Here is a 10,308-nt window from a genome sequence, read left to right as displayed (position 1 = left end):
GTCTTCATTTAAAAAGACAATGGAGGGGCACCTGGGTGGCTCAGTGGGTTAAAGCCTCTGCCTTCGGCCCAGGTCATGGTCCCAGGGTCCTGTGATAGAGCCCCACGTCCGCTCTCTGCTCAGCGGGGAGCCTGCTTCCCTTCCTCTCTCTCTGCCTGCCTCTCTGCCTACTTGTGACCTCTGTCTGTCAAATAAATAAAGAAAGTCTTTAAAAAAAAAAAAAAGACAATGGAGGGGCACCTGGGTGGCTCAGTGGGTTAAGCCTCTGCCTTCGGCTCAGGTCATGATCTCAGGGTCCTGGGATGGAGCCCCGCATTGGGCTCTCTGCTCAGCAGGGAGCCTGCTTCCTCCTCTCTCTCTGCCTGCCTCTCTGCCTACTTGTGACCTCTGCCAAATAAATAAAATCTTTAAAAAAATAAAATAAAAAGACACTGGAAAAAAGCTCTGAGAAAGGACGATTATATAACAGAAGCCTGACCTATAGGAGATTCTCAGCTTAGGTACCCAGCCTTAGTCTGTGGGGGCAAAGTGGGTCTCTTGGAAAAGAAAGCTGGTCCTTTCCAGGATCCAGCCTCTATCAGCCTGACAGAGAATTAAACTAATTGACCATTGCGTGGACTTTAGAAATCAGGAGGCTGATCTTTTTATCACTTACACATTTGTCAGAAATATATTTACTTTTATTTAGATGCACGTGGCTGCAAGCAACAACAGCAACAGAAAAGAAAGTAGGTGAAAGGTAAGAAAGAGAACCCGCTAGAATTAGGAAGAGAAGATGAAGGAGCAGAACATCCTCTCCCTGAAAGCCAGGAGTAAGAGTATGTGAGGAGGGGAGCAGAGGGAGAATTCAGAACTCTATACCAGATTACCGCAGTCTGCCACGGCGCTCTCAGTCAGCACGGCCAAATGAGAAAACATGGTGGACACCAGAGTTTATCCTCCAACCACTTACTGCATGGAATACCTGAGGCCATTTTAAGGAGTCTTTTGTAAATAAAAAGCTTCCTTAATTCAACAGCTTCTGACACTCCTTTCCTTGGTGGTTTTTCCTCTTCTTTTCATGAAACACCCTTCCTCAACTCAGGACCAGATGGAACATTCCACGTAACAATCTGTGGGACTAAGATTCCATCCAAAGGTATGCAGTCTCTACGGGAACAGACAATTTTGCTTTGAGGTTAGTCCGGGCACACATTTTCCATGTCAGGATTATTCACAGGAACTTGCACAGTAGTGCCCAGGCTGCCTTCTGCCCTCTGGGTCCTCCCTGGATAAAACTCAAAAGGATTAAGAGGCTTCTCCATCGTTCTCTTTCCGAGCAGTCTGTCATTCATAGTGCATCACCCTCACTTTCCGAAAATGGCACAAAAATCCAGCCAGACTCTTCCAAGAAGGAATTATGTCACTCTTTAATCCTATGCTGCCACTTACATAACCCAAACAAGCTCTTTTCCCAGGGGAGAAGGAATGTACCCTCCTTCTCTTTAGAGGCCAGGAACAGGAACATGGGTCTCCTGGCTGGATTGTTCAATGGTATAATCACAGAAACAAACACAGTGACTTCTCGTTTTTTTCTGAACGAACATTTTGTACTGAATGACACCCTCTCAAAAGGACCTCTACGCTGTTGTCTATTCAACATTTCAACATTTCCTTCCCCTGTGGGTCTCATTGGTTTCTGACTGCTGGATCATTCTAAGGCAGAGCACCTGGACCATGGACATTGGGAGGAATGCAAGAGAAAAATAAAGAGTAACAAACAAGTTGGGCAATCATCTTAAGGGACCAAAAAGCAGGTCAGGCTACATAGGCAAGTACTAATTATATGCATACCATGTCTCAGTCCTAGACCTCTACCCTCACACTTCAATAAGCCTTCGGGGCATTAAGGAAGAAGCATCACTTCCTTCATAAGAAATTGGATTTTCATGAAATCCTTTTCTTTTTCTCTTCATTTATTTGGCAGGGTGGTGGGGGGTATATCTTGGGTACAAGAATGATAAGATCTAAGTTCCCCACGTCACAGCACTCTAGAATTGCATGCAGACTGGGGGGAAAAAATCGATACCAAGAAAAAAAAAATTGTTTCTCAAAGAATTCAAGATACAACTGAACCAAATTATCAACACTGAAGGGATGCCCAAACAAAAGTAAACAGATAGTAGGATTCTTCCCCAGGGAGAATGAAGCATGGAAGTATATTAAGAAGTCTTAAATAAGTGGAAAAAGGGAAAGTTTACACCAAAGGGATCAATATCTATGCAGGATATACACTTAAGATAACTCTTGATGTTCTCTTTTGTAAGGCAAATTATTGTATTTTTAAAGATATTCACTCAATAAACATTTTTTGAATATCTGAAATATATAAAACCCACAAAAAATTAATGAATTATACTTCCTAGCTACAGGAATTTGGTAAGTAGTTGAGGAGATTCGACAAAATATAAACTTAGATTGTAAAACTTAAACAGGTAGCTTTCCATCTGCTATCTAAAATAAATCTGGGAGTTACATAGAGGAAGCACTCATTCTTCTGCAATGCGAGAGAAAATGGAGGCTAACAGAAGCTAAATGATTTGCACCAAGATCATGCAAAAGTAATAAGATAAAACCCAGGTTCAAATGTAAGTCATCTGATACCAAATCTGTTACAATTCAAAGTAAAATATCACAAGGGCCAAAAGGGAGGGGTGTAGAGTCTTATTGGCATTCCCTCTTTGTGAGGAGATCAGAGAAGATTTCATAGAGGTATTTGAGCAGAGCTTTGGAAGAGGGAGTTTTGACAAACAAAGGGGACATCAAAAAAGCTATTAACTGAAGGGAATCATTTTAAAAGAGCAAAAGGTAAGGAAGCAGAAACTAGTGCACACTTAAGAAATGGTGAGCAGTCCAGTTTGGCTGGGGCACAGGCTATGTAAGGGAGAGCACTGGAGACAAGGCTGGAAATTTGGGTTAGAATCAGGTCATGGAGCGCCTTGAATGTCTTGCTTGCAAAGGAATATGAACACTTTCGGCCAGCAAAGGAGAATTACTGAAGGTTTTTGAATAGAAAAATGATATAATCAGAATAGAGCTTATAAAAAGATTAATCTGGCAGGAAGATGTAGAATATTTTGGAAGAGGCTGAGGAGTTATGAGGCCAGGGCAATAATCCAGATAAGAAATAATAGGGGTCTGATCAACAATAGTGGGTGTAGAAATAGAAAGAAAATAAGGGATAAATAAGAAAAATGTTAAAAATATCGACTCAAAAGGACTCCTTAATTAGATGAGAAAATGCAAATGAAAGAAAGGGAGTTGGTCTGAGTAATGGTAAAGGTAACAATAATTATTGAAATAAAAAATAAATAGAAAGAGCATGTTTACAAAGAAATGAGTTCAGATCTGGTCATGTCCAGTGTTCATCACAGATATTTGTCATGAAAATGTGTAGCTACAAAAGCAAAATGCCCTACCCTCCCTGTCACACACCTACCCCTGGACACACACCCAGAAACCATGGTGGTTTGATCAAGAACTTAATGGGTCCCTACAGATAAGTGGTCAGGTGTTTGTGCTAAACAACCATTGAGAAGTATGTGGTCAAATAAGAAACTCTTCAGTACAGGAAACAAAATGAAAGTTGCTGTAGAGGGGAGGTGGATGGGGAAAGGGATAATTGGGTGATGGATATCAGGGAGGGCACATGATGTGATAAGCACTGAGTGTTATATGCAACAGGAATCATGAAACTACCTCTGAAACTAATAATATACTATATGCTAATTAACTGATTTTACATTTTAAAAAGTGGGGGGAGAAGTATGTGGTCAAAAGAGGAACCATCAGGGATGGAGCCCCACATCAGGCTCTTTGCTCAGCGGGGAGCCTGCTTTCCCACTCTCCCTCTGCCTGCCTCTCTGCCTACTCGTGATCTCTCTCTCTGTCAAATAAATAAATAAATAATTTTTTTCTGTTTTTTTTTTTAATTAATTTATTTATTTTCAGCATAACAGTATTCATTATTTTTTCACCACACCCAGTGCTCCACGCAATCTGTGCCCTCTATAATACCCACCACTTGGTACCCCCAACCTCCCACCACCCCCTGCCACTTCAAACCCTCAGATTGTTTTTCAGAGTCCATAGTCTCTCATGGTTTACCTCCCCTTCCAATTTCCCCCAACTCCCTTCTCCTCCCTAACTCCCCATGTCCTCCATGTTATTTGTTATGCTCCACAAATAAGTGAAACCATATGATAACTGACTCTCTCTGCTTGACTTATTTCACTCAGCATCATCTCTTCCAGTCCCGTTCATGTTTCTACAAAAGTTGGGTTTTCATCCTTTCTGATGGAGGCGTAATACTCCATAGTGTATATGGACCACATCTTCCTTATCCATTCGTCCATTGAAGGGCATCTTGGTTCTTTCCAGTTTGGTGACCATGGCCATTGCTGCTATAAACACTGGGGTACAGATGGACCTTCCTTTCACTACATCTGTATCTTTGGGGTAAATACCCAGTAGTACAATAAAATTTTTTTAAAAAGTGGAACCATTACTCATTTCAAGCTAAGGCAGGTGTTAGGGGAATACTAGCCACCGTTAACAGAAAACTCCTCAAATCTCAGTGGTCTTGGACCTGATAATTTATTTTTCACTCCTCAGAATTTAGTTGCCACTGGCAGGGGAAAGGGATATTCCACACAGTCATTCAGAGACTTAGGAGTAACTCAGGATTATAGATGTTCTTTTGTCTTTAACACAGGTTTCCAAGGTCACCTTGCATTGACATCCAGCTGGCAGTGGGGGAACAAGAAAGAGAAAGGAGAATTTCATGAAAGGGTTTGATGACCCAAGCCTTAATACAGAATGCGTCACTTTTACCCACATTTCTTTGGCCAGAACTCAACCATAGGGCTATAACTTAACATGTAAGGAAGTTTTGGAAATATGAAAATAACCATGAGCCCTAAAGGATAAGGACATAAATGTGCTGAACAGATAGTCAGCCCCTGCTTCCAGGCCACAAAGTTGAAAGGTTAGGGGAGGGGGCTAACAGTAAGTCAAAGAAACCACCGTTCTCTCTATTAAAAACATAAATTACAATTGCCATGTGGGGAAGAACTTAACAAATCTTAACAAATTATGGGGCAGTTGGTAAAAATGAATCTCCTCTTCCTTTTGAGTTTGGGTCTTCTAGCATCTAAGAATTAACCTTTCTTTTTAAAATCTGGGTGGGGTATATGTGTGTTTTCCAACAGTTAGATAGACTCAGAGGAAAAAGGCATACTTGCAACTCCCACCATTAAAGGACCCTCAGCAGAACATGAGGGTATGCTTCTACCCACCTTAGACTTTTCCAAAGAACTAGGAGTGGCCAAGTGCACACTGGTTCACCTTGTTCATGCCTTTTCCCACAATTTTTACTTTCCCTCATTATTATGGTATTTGTCCAGATTTGCTATTCTCAGACCTAAAAGAGGTACTTTTGGGAAACACTGTCCCCCACAAAGGGTCTGATGGCATAAGAGAATGGAAACTACTGAAGAGGAGTCAAAGTCCCCATGACTAGAAGATCAGGTTTCCTAATGAAACTGGAGATTTGTGTCTTGGAAGTGAAAAGAATTTCCCTGAAGAGAAAAAAGGACCTGGGGACAAGAGAGTCCATTGAGAAATGGGTTTCATGAGAATAGCTCTTAGGAATGGTCAACTTCTTGGGTGATTTTCTTGCCCAGGTTTATTAAGATATAACTGACACATAACATTATATGAGATCAAGGTGTACAACATAATGATCTGATCTACATATATACTGTGAAATGATCACCACAATTAATTACTATATCCATCACCTCACACGGTTACAATTTATTTCTTATGATGAAAACCTTTACGATCTACTCTCTCAGCAACTTTCAAAAACACAATACAGTACTGCTAACTACAGTCAGCAAACAGGACTTTAGATCCCAGAACTTAGATATTTCATAAGGTGGTTTTGTACCTTTTGACCACCTTCTCCCATTTCACCCACCTCCAAACCCCTGCCTCTGGAAACCAGTAATCCATTCTCTATTTCTATGAGTTTGGGGTTTTTTGTTCTTTGTTTTTAGATTCCACATATAGGTGAGATCATACACTATTTGTCTTTCTGTCTGACTTATCTCACTTAAAATAATACCTTCAAGGTCCATCCATGTCATCAAAACTGACAGGATTTCCTTCTTTCTATGGCTGAATATTCCATTGTGTATGTTTATGTGTGTGTACACATACACACACACAAACAGTCTACATTTTCTTTATCTGTTCATCCAGCAATGGACACTTAGGTTGTTTCTTTCTTAACTATGGGGAAAGTTGTATATAATATGCAATTTTAAACTTTCATATATTATGAAACTCTCTATTTTTCCCAACCCCTCTGTAGTTTATATGGTGTAGGGAGGCATATTAGAAAAGTTGCCCTAAAGAGAGATTCAGTCCACCCCATACATAGCCCATTCTATAGCCATCTGTCTGCAGAGACCTCCAACTGGCAGCAGGAGCACCACCAGAAAGATGGCTCTACCACAGCCTTCCCCAAAGTGAGGAATGGCCCGCCACAGAGTGGGAGGCCATGGGAGTGGGCTACTCAGAGGAGAAGTTATCAAGCAGAAGATTCAAGGTCAACCACAGTACATTTTCACCACCTCCTGCTACTCAAGTAATCCTTAACCGGGAAAGAAATATTGACACTGGGTCCACTTTCAATACAAATGGAGTTATAAATTTTAGTTAGAATTCAAGTTTAGAGACAAAGATCTAGAAATCTCTAATCTTGTCATGATATAATCACAGGAGTGTCAAAAAGGGACAAAGGAAACCATTAGCATGGAGGACATGGGGAGTTAGAGAGGAGAAGGGAGTTGGGAGAAATTGGAAGGGGAGGTGAAGGGAGAGACTATGGACTCTGAAAAACAATCTGAGGGCTTTGAAGTGGCGGGGGGGTGGGAGGTTGGGGGTACCAGGTGGTGGGTATTATGGAGGGCACAGATTGTGTGGAGCACTGGGTGTGGTGAAAAAATAATGAATACTGTTATGCTGAAAATAAATTTTTTTTTAAAAAAGAGAAAAAAAAATAAAGGAGGTACAGGAAAAGGAAGGCACAGCACCACAGACCAATGGATACTTCTGGGCTCTGCCCAGATTTCCTCAGATCCCCATTAGAAACAGCCTGCCCTTTTGACTCTCCATGGAGGACTGAGCCCCAGAGTCACTGGAGCTGTTTATCCATAGGCTCAAAAAACTGGAAACATCTAGAAGCTAATAGCCCCCCAGAAGAGTCCAGTGACTGTCAGGTATGGGAGCATGAAAGCCCAGTTCCCTTTCTCCGTGTCCACAAGCTGTGGCAGGGTGCTGCTGCGGAATCGGGCAAATATTGGGAGTTCGCCTGAGAGTGAACCCATCCCTTACTTGGTCCTTCCCTGTCCTGCTCTCCCTCCTCACTTGTGGTCCTTCTTCAGAGTGCTCCCTCCATAAACCACATGCATCTGAGTTCTCATCTTCAGGTCTGCCTCTGGAAGCACTGACCTGACCTAAGATACACACATTAAAGACCACCACCACCTACCACCTCTCAAAACTATAGTAGTTAGAAGATATAATGGTTTAGATCAAGAAAGAGAAGCACTATGAAAAGATCACTTGATTTAACACCTGGGGGATGACCATTGATTCTAATTCTCCCACTTTTCATACCACATCAACAAAGAAACAGGGAGCAAGCCATGCAAATATCTTGGGCCCAGTCACTGTCCACAAGCATCAGTCATCCTTCCCAGTCCTCAGAAACCACATGGATCTACTCCCCACATTGCTGCGAGAACCATAAAAATAGAGGTAGAAGAAAGGTTTTCATTCTTTTAAGAGGACATGGGATAAATTTCGTGGCTTCAAGGAATTTAAGTCAGACACAGATGAACTCGATCTCGGAGGGCGGGCGCGAAGGCAGACCCAGTGGGTAGGAAGATATCTGAGATTCCCTCCTCTCTAATCCATGGCACCTTAGGCAGACACACGTGTAGACTTGAATGCTCAGACCTGAAAGAGATGTCGGGGAAGGCCCATTTAATCCCCACAGTTTATTACAAAATCCATGACATTAAAATGCCAGGAATAAGAGTGTGTGAGGAGGGGGCGGAGACATGAAAAAAAGACATCACTGAGGCACTGGGTTGAGGGAAAGAACACTAGATAAAAAGCTAAGGGATCTAAGTATTTGTCCCAGCAAAGTGTAGAGCCAATTGTGGCAAATGTTTTGGACTTCTGTGTCCAAGTAAATGATGCCTCCCTTAGGAGTATTGCCTCAGAGAACTTAACAATTGTCAGATCAAACAATTGCTCAAGTTATTATTTAAAACCCTTCCTTGAAGTGGCCTCTGAGAGATGTACACAGTCCTCTGGTGATAGGTGAACTATTTTCCAGAATAAATCCTGGTTCCTGATCCAAAATAATTTTTGCTTCTTATCGTGAGACTTTTGCTGCTCTCCAAGTGTGGTTTGCCCACCTCTACCATGAGGAAATAAGAACGCCTGGAGGGAGGACCATGAAGTGAGGGAATATTTATAAATGTGATTTTAAAACTGGAAGATTCCTTATTCAGATAAAGCCAAAGTGGGAAGTCAATCTTGGTCATTTTAAATGGGGCAAAATAGCCCATTTTGTTCATTACTCACTGGAAGAGATAAATCGTGTAAGAGGTTATGGTGACATTGACCATTCCTGCTTTTTAATTCCCAGAAATATAAGCACCACAATCAAAAGTTACTTAATACCCCAGGCATTAAGAAAAAGTTACCTCCAACAGAAAACATTATGGCTATCCTGGGTGCTTTTCTTTAATTTTCTATTGTTTGGGCATTTTGTTTTGTTTTGTTGTCTTATGAGATATTTTTGAGCCTTTGACAAGTAGATAAAAATAAAACCTCTGAACCTGAAGACCCACAGGCTTCCCTTTTCTGTGAACAGCACTGAATATGCACAAGGAAGAATTTACGGCCCACAATGTGAGTCGACTTCTTTGATAAGGGGCCTAAATTTAATTTGCAAACATGTGGCTGTGACCTCCCTAAGCCAATGGCTGGAGACTTGGAGCAATGTGTGTGGGCCAGCTGTGGAATTTGGCTCAGCTCCTGGTTGAAGTCAACTCCCTTCTCTAAAAATTCTTTAAATACTGGAGGAGTTGTGTGTAAGTAGAGGTTTTCGAGGGGAGGAGGTGTAGGGAGTTAACAGAAGACAACAGATGAGCTCATGAAACTTTAACAAGCTGTTAGGGAGAATTCCACGTGTGGGGGTTTGAAGGTTGCTCTGCCATCTTCTGTTAACAGTAATAAGCTTATTGGAAAGGACTAGCTTTTCAAATGAGCTTTCTTTTTTGGAGAGGAAGGGGTGTGTGTTACATAGGAAAAGGCCTTGTCATTCCAATCACACTGAATGTCCATTCATGAAAGTGCTTAGACTGGCCGACTTGACAGGTGGACCCACACTCAGCCATGAGCACTCTACACATGGTCATGATTTCCTATAAATTCCAGGGCCTTTTTTTTTTTTTTTTTTTTTTTTAGAGAAAGAGTGAATGAGAGAGAACAGAGGGAGAGGGAGAAGCTCTGGGCAGGGAGCCCAATGTGTGACTCAATCCCAGGACCCCGGGACCATGACCTGAGCGGAAGGCAGACACTCAACCAACTGAGCCACCCAGGCGCCCCTCCAGGGGCTTTTCAAAAGCATGTGGCTCTTAGATGCCCTCTCAGCCCTTAAAACTTGTACCTAAATGTTCTTGAAATATTGGTTTCATACCTACTCACACAATCTCCAGCAGAGGTAAGTGCAACATTTAGAGTGGCTGGTACAGTATCAACGCCAATGTCTGAGTTTATATTCTGAGTATGACATGTGAGTTCAGTCACAGAATTAAGTAGCTGAGAGACCATATTCTCTTTTAGTCAAATCTTTGACTTGATTTTCCCATCAAGGAACTGTCTCCCTTAAAACAAATCCTCTTTTATGCGATTCCATGTTATTAACAATGTGGATTCCCTGACAGAGAATCAAAAGATTTGCTCATAGGGAATATGATGCATTTGCTCTGTTTCTGTAAGAGAATATTCCCATGATCAAGTTCTTAAACAGAAAACCAGAGGGCTAACTTTCTAGAAAAATACGCCTGTGATCCTTCGTGTATTTGCCCATTAAACTATACCAAAGTTCATTAAATGAACTGAAATGGAAAAACACGATTGTGTCTTTAAGCATTATTAGAATAGAATAGATTATTTTAA

General features: G+C 41.6%; 1 long non-coding RNA gene across 1 annotated transcript in view; it reads left to right on the top strand.

Annotated features, from left to right (window-relative positions):
* The window catches only part of LOC309845961, a 12,122-nt gene extending 11,159 nt beyond the window's left edge, over nucleotides 1–963 (top strand). Inside the window, exon 4 of the long non-coding RNA XR_014301625.1 lies at nucleotides 689–963. This is a non-coding gene — a long non-coding RNA (uncharacterized lncRNA). The remainder of the gene's footprint in view (nucleotides 1–688) is intronic.
* Nucleotides 964–10,308: the final 9,345 nt, after the last annotated feature.

This window comes from Mustela nivalis, assembly GCF_964662115.1.
Source record: "Mustela nivalis genome assembly, chromosome: 13".
In the NCBI taxonomy this organism is placed as follows: Eukaryota; Metazoa; Chordata; class Mammalia; order Carnivora; family Mustelidae; genus Mustela; species Mustela nivalis.
This window is presented reverse-complemented; position numbering and strand designations above follow the sequence as displayed.